Here is a 10,077-nt window from a genome sequence, read left to right on the forward strand (position 1 = left end):
GGTTCACTTGTGTTTTTGTGTGAACTTTTGTATATAAGGTTAGTTTAGGTTGTTGGGTACACTTTACACACTTAGTTGATTTTGTATTAGTACACTAGTTAAGTACGGGTGAGTGCCGTTTGTCTTGTATGGTTTTGGGTAGTCAGTGGAGGTTAGTTAGGGTGTTGAAGGCGCCGAAGACCGTGTGTTTCGGGTTTTCTTTTGCAGTCAGGTTAGCTTTCCCTCACTTTCCTAGCCAGGAATTTTCTTTTCTTTGGCACCACATTAGTTCCTTACCCTTGTTATCACGCTTCCTAGTCCCTCACCAAAACCCACCTGCTTCCAAAATAATTATCCTAAATGTTACACCCCTTTACCCCTAGACACTTGGGGTCATAACAAAGTGTATAACAGGAGCTTCCCATTTGTGATTAGTGAGACCCCATGAGCCACCCATCCAGAGCTCTAATCACTACCATTATGCTTTAAGATAGAGTACACTTAAAGACCTGTAACAGAACTGGGCTCTCTAATGTCCTAGGAAGGGAGTTCCGGAGCTCAGAGCATAAACCTGAAAATCCAAAAGCTGTGGAACGAAGACCTGAGACATCCAGAAAGAATGGAGGCAGCTATCATGGCAAAAAGATAAAGACCATGGCTAAAACCATAGACATGTTCAGGTTTCAGTGTCCTGTAGAGGCTGAACTAGGATCCCATTCTTTTCTACACCTTTACTTCTCTGTGTGTATGTAGCCATTAAAATAAACATAGGGATCAGAATTAAAGAAACCCAAGTTAAAATTTTTAAAGCTGCCTGCGTCTGAAAGGCGAGCCAAAATAAAGAAAGAACAATATAAATAATGAGGTTTCAGTGAAGAAAATGGAAGAAGCATTTTGAGCTTTCTAACTTTTCAAACAGCCATCTGAGGAAGTCTAAGGAAAGAAAAGTAATAGTCACTTATACAAATGACCACAAAATAAATTTGGTTTATGTCGGTTAGAAGGCAGAGACAGGAATTTGCTTGGACTGTACTCATATTTGAGGAGTTTACTTGATCCGAAATACAGAAAATAATGAAATTTATCCAAACACTGCACCTTTGCTAAATGTGTAATTCAAAATCTAATCCTGTAAATGTGGCAGCTTCCATGCTGATCATCTCATTAAATCAAGCAGTTGTTAAAATGCTTTGGATAAAAGCAGCTGCCAAATAAATATACAAATAAACGACTAGGTCCTGCTGACCCAAGTTTAACACTCGTAGATAGCTGTTACTGTACATGTCACTGCTGCACACTCCAGATCGGCGTCCTGTGGGGCAGCTGCAAAAAGGTGTGAAGAATCAAGATGGATCACCTGAGCAATGCAGGAAGATGTAGATTTCCTTGGTGATGCGGAAGAATGGTTGTTGTTATGTTTTTCTCCATATTACCATTCTGCATTCAACAAAGATGCATGTAAAATTACGAAGCTATGACGTTTTGTTTTGTTCGGGGTGGATCGCAATTATCAGTGTCTCAGTATCTGACTAAGGGTTCTTAAATTATTAGACTTACCTAGGCACTGTATTTGTAGCTGGGTCTAGGGTAACATTTTCCCCTTTTGGTTTATTTGGAGGACCATAAATATTTTGACGTATTTTTAATTGGTCACTTAGGTATGACTTCACTTTATTGTGAGGAAAAGGAGCTTGGCTGACAACATTTTCTTCTTGTTTATGCCTTGAATAGAGCCAGCAAAGTGCTAGAAAACGAAAAACCCATTACTGATGCTTTTCTGTATCAGATGATATTGATTTACAGGAATACTTCCCTGAACAGCATTTCATTAACATTTTGTAGACAACAGTGCAGAAACCCTCTTTTTGATGAATTAGATATATTCTTGTCATTGATTTTGACAGTCTTTTTTTGTACTGAGACAGGCTGCCTGGAGTATACTTACTATGTACATCTATACTGTACATATATTCCTGAGAATATTTTAATTACAAACATCTTCTACTTCATTCTGTTAGCCAATATGTGTTTCCTAGGTAGCCTAGGAAAACATTGTTCACAAAACACAAAGGCAGAAACACAGTCTCTGAATTGTAACTCTTCTACAGGTCTCTAGATAGACTGGATGAACTCCACAGCCAAATCAAGCCCAGATCTTGTGAGGGAAAAAAATATTGTCACGTTCTCTACATCAAAGCACTGATCCAATCAAAACTGTTATTTTTCCTTTATGCTACATACACTTATGTCATAAAATTGCTTCATTTATAATTTATAATGCAATTAATTATCTCTTAACGGTTTGGATATTCAGCATTGCAGCTTTATCTCAGCATGGAAAGTTTACAAAGTCTCAGACCTTCATTGGTATTAAGTGTCCATTTTGTCTCAGTCTCTGTAGAAGGGGAATTTGATAATGAATGCAGAAGGGTCAATAAATGTTTCATTGTGGTCACTGCACAGTTCGTTTCAACCTAACTTTGCAAACAGCAGGTAAAGAATGAAATGTTCTTAAGCTGGTTGTCCTCAACTTTGAGACAGGATAATCTTGTGGAAACATTTTACGGTACGTATTTTGATGAAAAGTGCATAAGTCCTTGCTGAAAAACATTCGCCTGACCTTGAAAATAAAAGCATTCATGATAAGTATGAGCACAAGTTTTCATTATTCCTCAAGCCTTCCCTTCAGAGAAACAAAAAATTCCACCCTCCATTGCAGCTGCACAATGCCTAGTTGCCAAGCAACGGATCTTTTATGGTGGATTGCCATGGATACTGATGTAAACAAAATCATAAATCCCATTACCCAGCTAAATACTGGGAGCTGTCCTTTTTACCCAAAGGAAGTGAGTACATGTATAGCTGGGAGAGGTTAAGTTAAATGAAAGCACGATAAGACACTTGGAAGGAAATTAAAAAAGCCAGAAAAGCCAACACTTCCTGGATATATTAAAGGGTTAACCCATGATGTGAAAAATAGCAGACTGCTTGTGAGAGATTCACAAATGCTGATTTGAAGTAACAAAGTCCCTGATAACTTTGATCCTTCAGCCAATCACCATTTTGAGAGAGAGCCTCTGAATGAAGAAAGACACCACAGAGAATTGGGTTTCTACCTTAAAGTTGAAAATGGAATAACTTGGAATGTGTGGTATAAAAAACACACACATTTTTGCAAATGCACTCCAGGTCTACAGCTCATGGGCTCTGGTCACACAGAGCACCTTTGGAGGGCAGTTGCAGGACACAAAGACATACATGTAAATGCAGTGTTTACACCTGGAACTCCAATGAAAAGAAAATGAGTGTGTTCTGTGTCCTTGATGTACTGTATAATGTAAAATACAATACAACTGATGTTTAAATACTTTGAACTACAGACCTTAAAGATGAATTACTATTTCGGTGTGAGTTACTCCATTCAGGGTGAAACACTCATATAGTTATCCCTGCACGGTTACAGTAGCCGATGATAAGAAGTTATCATTGAGGATATCTGGATAGAACAATGCAGAACATTCTGCTGGAGCATTCAGACCTACTCTTGTCCAACTCTTGATTTTTGATTGATACGGATTGATTGAGTAGACTTGGACTTAAGGGAGCATTTAACAAAATAACATACAGTGAGTACAGGGTTTTGAGTGTCTTTTGTAGACGTTTTAAGGGTTTTATGAGTCTTTTAAGGGTTTTCCACTTTTTTTCCACTTTTCATGTTATCATAAAAGTGTTCAGAAAATCAGAAATGGAGAGTAAAAGCTGCTCATTTTGTGACAGAGCACAACGGTTAGAAAGCCTTCATTTTTCCTTTCTCTTTCTCCCTTTGTAGTATGTTTAGTAAGATACCTGTTAAAGTACTAGAGTTACACAGGTGTCTTTATAGTAAATGGCTGTGTGGGTCAGTGACCTAAATGCCCACTCACCTGTCTTCTGTGTGTTGAGCAGCCACCAGTAAAAGTAAAATATTTTGTAATCAGATTTAATCATGCTTGACAATCAGTATCACAGGCTGTGACACAGCCCTACCAGTGCGTCACACAGTCATAAAAGAGGAATTAGGACTCCACAGTGAACCAATAAAAGGACTCCCTGAGTGCAGATTGGGTGAATGAGTCTGTAACAATTATTATACATTGTTAAAAAACAACAAAGTCCACAGAAACGCTACCTTTCACATGACATTCAAAAATGCGCCTTAAAATATAGAACCCCTAAAGGAAATACCCTTTTCAGACATCTGCTGTACTGAAAATTAAGAACTGTTCTAATGCAAAAGAATGCCCTAATAATTGAGATAATGAACTGCAGTATATGTTTTTCCTAATTACAGAATTATTTATTATAAATGGTCAAAACAGTAGTGTACAAAAGGTTACTTTAACCATTTTTGAGTTGGAATAAAATTACTCTGTTTCTTGTGTCACATTTCTAGAATTTAATAGTTATTAATTTAATAATAATTGGGGAATTAACATCTGTTACATACAGTATCCCTCTTAAATTTAAGGTCTGTGCTTTATTGTTAGTCAAACCTTTCTCTAGAAATCACAAGAATTGTGCTGTTTTCAGGAACTGTTCACTTTTGTAGATTGACTTAGCAGGATTTGTGTTTATAAGGTTGAATTTCATTTCCTTCTGGATGAGGAAAATATTCTTGAAGAACATTTCTGAAGAACAATACAAAAAGAAGGCCTGTTCACACAAAGGCGGAAAACAGTTGTGTTCCTTGAGGCAGAATTTGCTATTAAGGTTACTTAATTGCCAAGTCTGAGTCCAATTTAATACTAACCTACATTCTGCATTTCTATCAGTGCTTTTTTTGTCATGTTGTGCGCAGTTCATTGTTTGCACTCAATTCTATTCCTTGTTAATTTTTATTCCTTTAATACAGAAAGCTCATTGGATTAGCAAACCTTTATTAAAACAGTCAGAATAATAGTGAATTTAACCCTTTCAATTTCAAATATGTCCAGGTTCAAAGGTAAGGGGGAGAAAAGGACTTAATTGCACAAAACTGCAAAAGATTAAAACATTCTAGACACAATTACGGAGGAGGCTAGTTGGCGAAGCAATGGATCGGTTTCGGCTCGAGATGCTACCTCAGTAAGTAAGTAAAACACAATTGTGTATTGCAATATATGTATGTTACGGTCATCAGTCTGAAAGTCTGAAATAGTGTTTTCTGACATTTTTACAACTTTGGCATTAAAGCAGCTTAGTTTGGGTGTAATAAAAAGGGTATTTAGAAATCTTTCATCCACATTGAATCCTCAAAACTTGGTGACCTATCCATTAACAGCTATTGTGGTATGTTGTAGAAGGTAGTCTGTTACATTTCACAGTTAAAGCTAATCGACTCATTGTCAGATGTTATTTGTTAGCATCATTTGTCCCTCTTTACATAGTGATAAAGGTAAAAAGCTTAAAAATACAGATCAATAAGGGTTAACTGTAATGTGTTTCTGCATAAGGAAAGAAAAAACATTGAAAGGAGCTGAACAGAGTTTTTGCATAGCAGTGTAATATTCTGGAACTGATTCTTAATTTGACACCTTTGAGAGCAAGTACTGCATTACAAAGCTGAATTTATCAGCAGTGTTAAAATGTGGCATTATGATTTTAAGAGTTTGTTTATCATTTGAAAATATGGATTAAACGTGAAAACACAAAGGAATTTGCATGTCTTAGAAATCAGATACATTTATTGACTAACCAGAACTGTATAATTAGAGATAAAATATATATATATAATGTTCCAGATGTGTTGAAGCAATTATCTGCAAAGAGCTTAATGTACTTATCAGACTATTTTCCCATCAATTTGTCTGTTTTGAAGTCATTCTGTTTGCTTAAAACATGTGCCAGAACATTTTGTTTATATAGGAATGAGAGTAAATAGAATTTTAATTTAATTGCTAATAAATTAATAATTGAACGGGATTATACTGTGTCACGACAACCATCAATGCTATTAAATTTTATTATTTTACATATTAGGGGAGGTGAATTATGTTTAAAAGTTGCATAGAGTACTAATGACATCCACACTCTCCTAGGTGTTTTTTTTTCTTTCTGTGTGTGAAGAAAAAGAAGGTGACAGTACTGATGTAACCCAGTTTTATCATTTTTCATTATTATTTGTATTTGTGTTGCCCAAAGCTGTACAGCCAATGTGACATTCAGCTGTTAACGTTGCTCACAAGAAGGGAAATAGAATTTTGTATTTTACCTCCTCCCACACCACAGTGATTTCAGTCACTGCTACACTAAGATCTCAAATGATTCCATTTGAAAACACTATTGCCAAAATCAATAGCTCGAATCAAATTTTAACCTTAATTACTGTAACCGTATGCAATATATTCCAAACTATACCACATGTAAGACTATTTTATGTTTGTTGTTATCTAGATAGATGTAAGTAGTTTATTTAAGGTGGGACAGGACCGAAAATAGGATAAGACCTTCAGCTCGTAAAGAAAGATCTGTCATACATTACTGTACGTGTCCTTATAGCTACTGAATGAAAAGCCCCTTTGATATGATATGTGCACCTGTTTGAAACTCTGCCACTTCCAGAAACTAACTCACAGAACATACGGTAGATTTGTCTTTTTTTAACTGCACATCGAAAGTGAACAACATCGGCAAATCATTCCTCAGCACTTTAAAGTTCCTTTGTCTGCAGAACATATTAATGTCTGAATGAACCTCTCAATGAGATCATCTGTCTGAGGAGCTGCTCTTATTTGCTGAATCTACAAATGTTTGGATAACCTTTGTGTCATTTGAGATGTGGAGGTAATACACCAGTCAATTATTTCTTTGGCGGTGTCTAAAATAATTGGATGGAATGATTTGCTTCACCTTTAATTTCCCTGAGGGGGAGTGCCTCAGGTCACATACTGCATGATCAGATACTCATAAAATATACTTATTGCCAGATGCACCTCCCTATAAACTACACATTTTGTCCATTCCTATTTGCTTATAGGAGATGGTTATTACTGGCTACATTTGAAGTGGAGCCTAATTTAGTTGCATGTTTTTGTTGCTGACCAAGAAGTCCTAACCAAAGAATTTATGGAGTTGGGTAAAAGGTTATGGCTCAGCATAATCTTCATTTTATTTCATTTCTTCTTCCTTCAAATAAATCTTAGTATTTCTTTGAAATGCCAAGTCTGCATTTAAATGATAAATGCATGTCCTGTATGCAGTTTTTTTAGCACTGCTAAGGCATTTCAGTCTTGATAATTTTTTCTTTAGTCAGATCTGCAGTACCTCTAGTTTCAATAGCAATGATGATAATAAAATGTTGTCCTATCAGTTGTTATAGAAGTTAGAAAAGGTGGTTTTTCCTTCCACGTTGTGTTTTAAGCAGAATTAGCAAGCCCTCCAAACCAATTCCCCTGCAGAATTGTCACACACAAGGGGAACTGTGTGAAAAGCTACACTCCAGCTCACAATTGCAATTTTGATTTAATTCTTTGATAAAAATCTCCACATGAAAATGAATGCTCCAAAAGAGCACTGAAAGCATGTGAAATCAACTAGAAACTGAGTTCTCTGACATTCAAGAATTAATTCCCAAAGCTGGTTTATTTCCTCTAGACTTAATACTCTGCAAAATCCCTAAATTCACCATGCAGGAAGCCAATATAGAGAACAAATGAGCAGGGAACCCTGAATAAGCTCCTATTCACTGACACCTGTAAGTATTTGTCACAGGTAGTAAACCTACTGATAATGTACATGGTCAATAAAAAAGGAATCCGTAGTCTCCCACGAGCTGTGGCCAGTGTTATGTTCTTTGCACCTGAATACCAGATATTGTGAAGCTTTATGCAAAGAAAGAGGAAGACACTGCAACATCTGTATCTTTTTTAGCTACAGCTTTTCTCAAAAGTAAAATTGATACACATATAGATATTTCTAGAGAGTGGGAGAAATGAACTAAAATTAATAAAATACCCTAATACCTAAAAACATTTAAAATAGTAAAATACCTAAAAACATTTGTAAACCAAATAGATCATAGGACAGGAAGAGGCACAGTCTTCTTTTTACAAGAAATTTGATCAATTTAAAAGGAAAAGGTAAAACCTTGGAAAAACATCTCAAGTATATTTAAATGTAAAAAGTGTAACGAAAGTGTAATAAATAGGGGAAGGAAAAGACATAAATGAACATGGAATGACCACCAATTGGACAATTAAACAGACTTGTTATCTATGAGGCAATGTATTGCACATGATTACAGGATTTACTTGTTTGAAGTACAGTGTAAGGAAAGTAAGGCCTGGTTCTATATAACAAAAACAAGAGAGTTATTAAACAGTAGACTGGGTCCAGAAGCTAAATCTAATAAAAACATGAAAGAGGGACAAGATTATTGTTAGAAAAGTCTATGTTGTTTGAGGTCGATACCTGGATTTATTAAAGAAATGGCTGAATGAGATCCTTTGATCAATTAGCTATTGAAAATCAAACTGTTCTTAGTTGGGTTACCTTTTTTAATGCTTTTATCTGTTCTGTTGTAATATCCTCTCATTTATAATTATTGAATTGTAGTTATGTACATTATTGTTGTTGTTGTTGTCACCATCTTATCGTACAGCAGTGTAATGTGATTTATTCTGATAACACTGCAACATAATGTCATCTGAGTTAATTGAGCAGTTATTCATTCAAATAAGTGGTAGTTCAGGTTAGGGCAGTCCTAGATAATTAAACGGATTATTTACATTAAGTAAACTGTTGAAATATTTATCTTGGCAGCAACAGTATGATAGTATGGTATTTTTCCTACTTTTAAAAACTTTTTTATATGTCTTTGGTGTTTCAGATTCAAAACTATTCAGTACAGTACTTCTGGAAAATCAGTAATCACATTTGGTTCTTGGAAACGTGTCTCTTCACCTTTAAGCCTACAAGAGCTCCCATACTCATTCATTCATACACAGCTTTAGAATTCATCGATAATGCTGGTAAACATCACTTTTAATAATAATAATAATAAAAAACAACTTTATTTGATATAGCACCTTTAAAGGTGGCTTCTCAAAGCGCTTTACAGAATGACAACAACAATAAATAAAAAGAACAAAATAACAAGATAAAACACAATTACAATATACAGAGGAGACCTTGGATGCTGGTACAAAGAAAAGCACAGGGGTGAAGAATGGAACCAGTTAAGAATGGAACTTTTGTACATATTTTTCAAATCTGTTTTGGCTGGTGTCTCACCATGATCCCAAAAACACTGAATCTGCTGTAGCAAAAATCTGTGTCAAGTTTATGGAAGTAAGACTGACTGTTCTTTATCAACCTTCGGAAATCGGTTGCTGGACAGGTTTTTGTCTATGGGACTGAGAGCCAGGACAAGATGCAGTACCTCCCAACCAATACCGTCACTGGTGTGCTTGTCCGTATGGGACATGGTGATATCATGCTGCAAGATCGTGCCCAACATAGCTACCCAGGGCTTTTCCAGCACGTTGGTGAATATCTACAAGCACCTAGTTCCACCCAAAATATCCACGGACAATTCTATGTGCTGTACCTCAGGAAATAATGGCTTCATTTGCAATGCCAACAAGCTTCACACGTTCGATTTCACTAATCACACCTTCAATGAGGCAAACATTCACCCATCCTCCAACACGGAAGCCTTGCCCATCCTTGAAATTACCAGCACTGTGTGACACCAGCTCTCGCATGGGAAGAACATGTCTCCATGAGCTGACATCGAATTTCAGCTAACGACATTCCCTTGGCACACAGAGATTAAGTCAGTGCACCTCCAGCTTTGACCATGGTTACACCAAGCCAGCCATCTGTAAAATGAGGCTAGGAGTTGACGAAGCTGGCAATCGTGCTGGAACTCTCTCGTTTTCATCTGGTTTTGTTACCCTACGTATCGAGAATACCCCTTGAAGACAGAGAATGTGTTTCCACTAGGAAACCCCTGGTGAGAATTTTAGACACGTGGCTTGTGACATGTCGATAACATTTTCCATTCTTTCATTACTCACCGCTATAAGGAGCAAGATGATCTGTAGCTCATTCCACTGTAGCAGCTTCTCCTTCTGTTGA

This window comes from Lepisosteus oculatus, chromosome 3 (assembly GCF_040954835.1).
Source record: "Lepisosteus oculatus isolate fLepOcu1 chromosome 3, fLepOcu1.hap2, whole genome shotgun sequence".
NCBI lineage: Eukaryota > Metazoa > Chordata > Actinopteri > Semionotiformes > Lepisosteidae > Lepisosteus > Lepisosteus oculatus.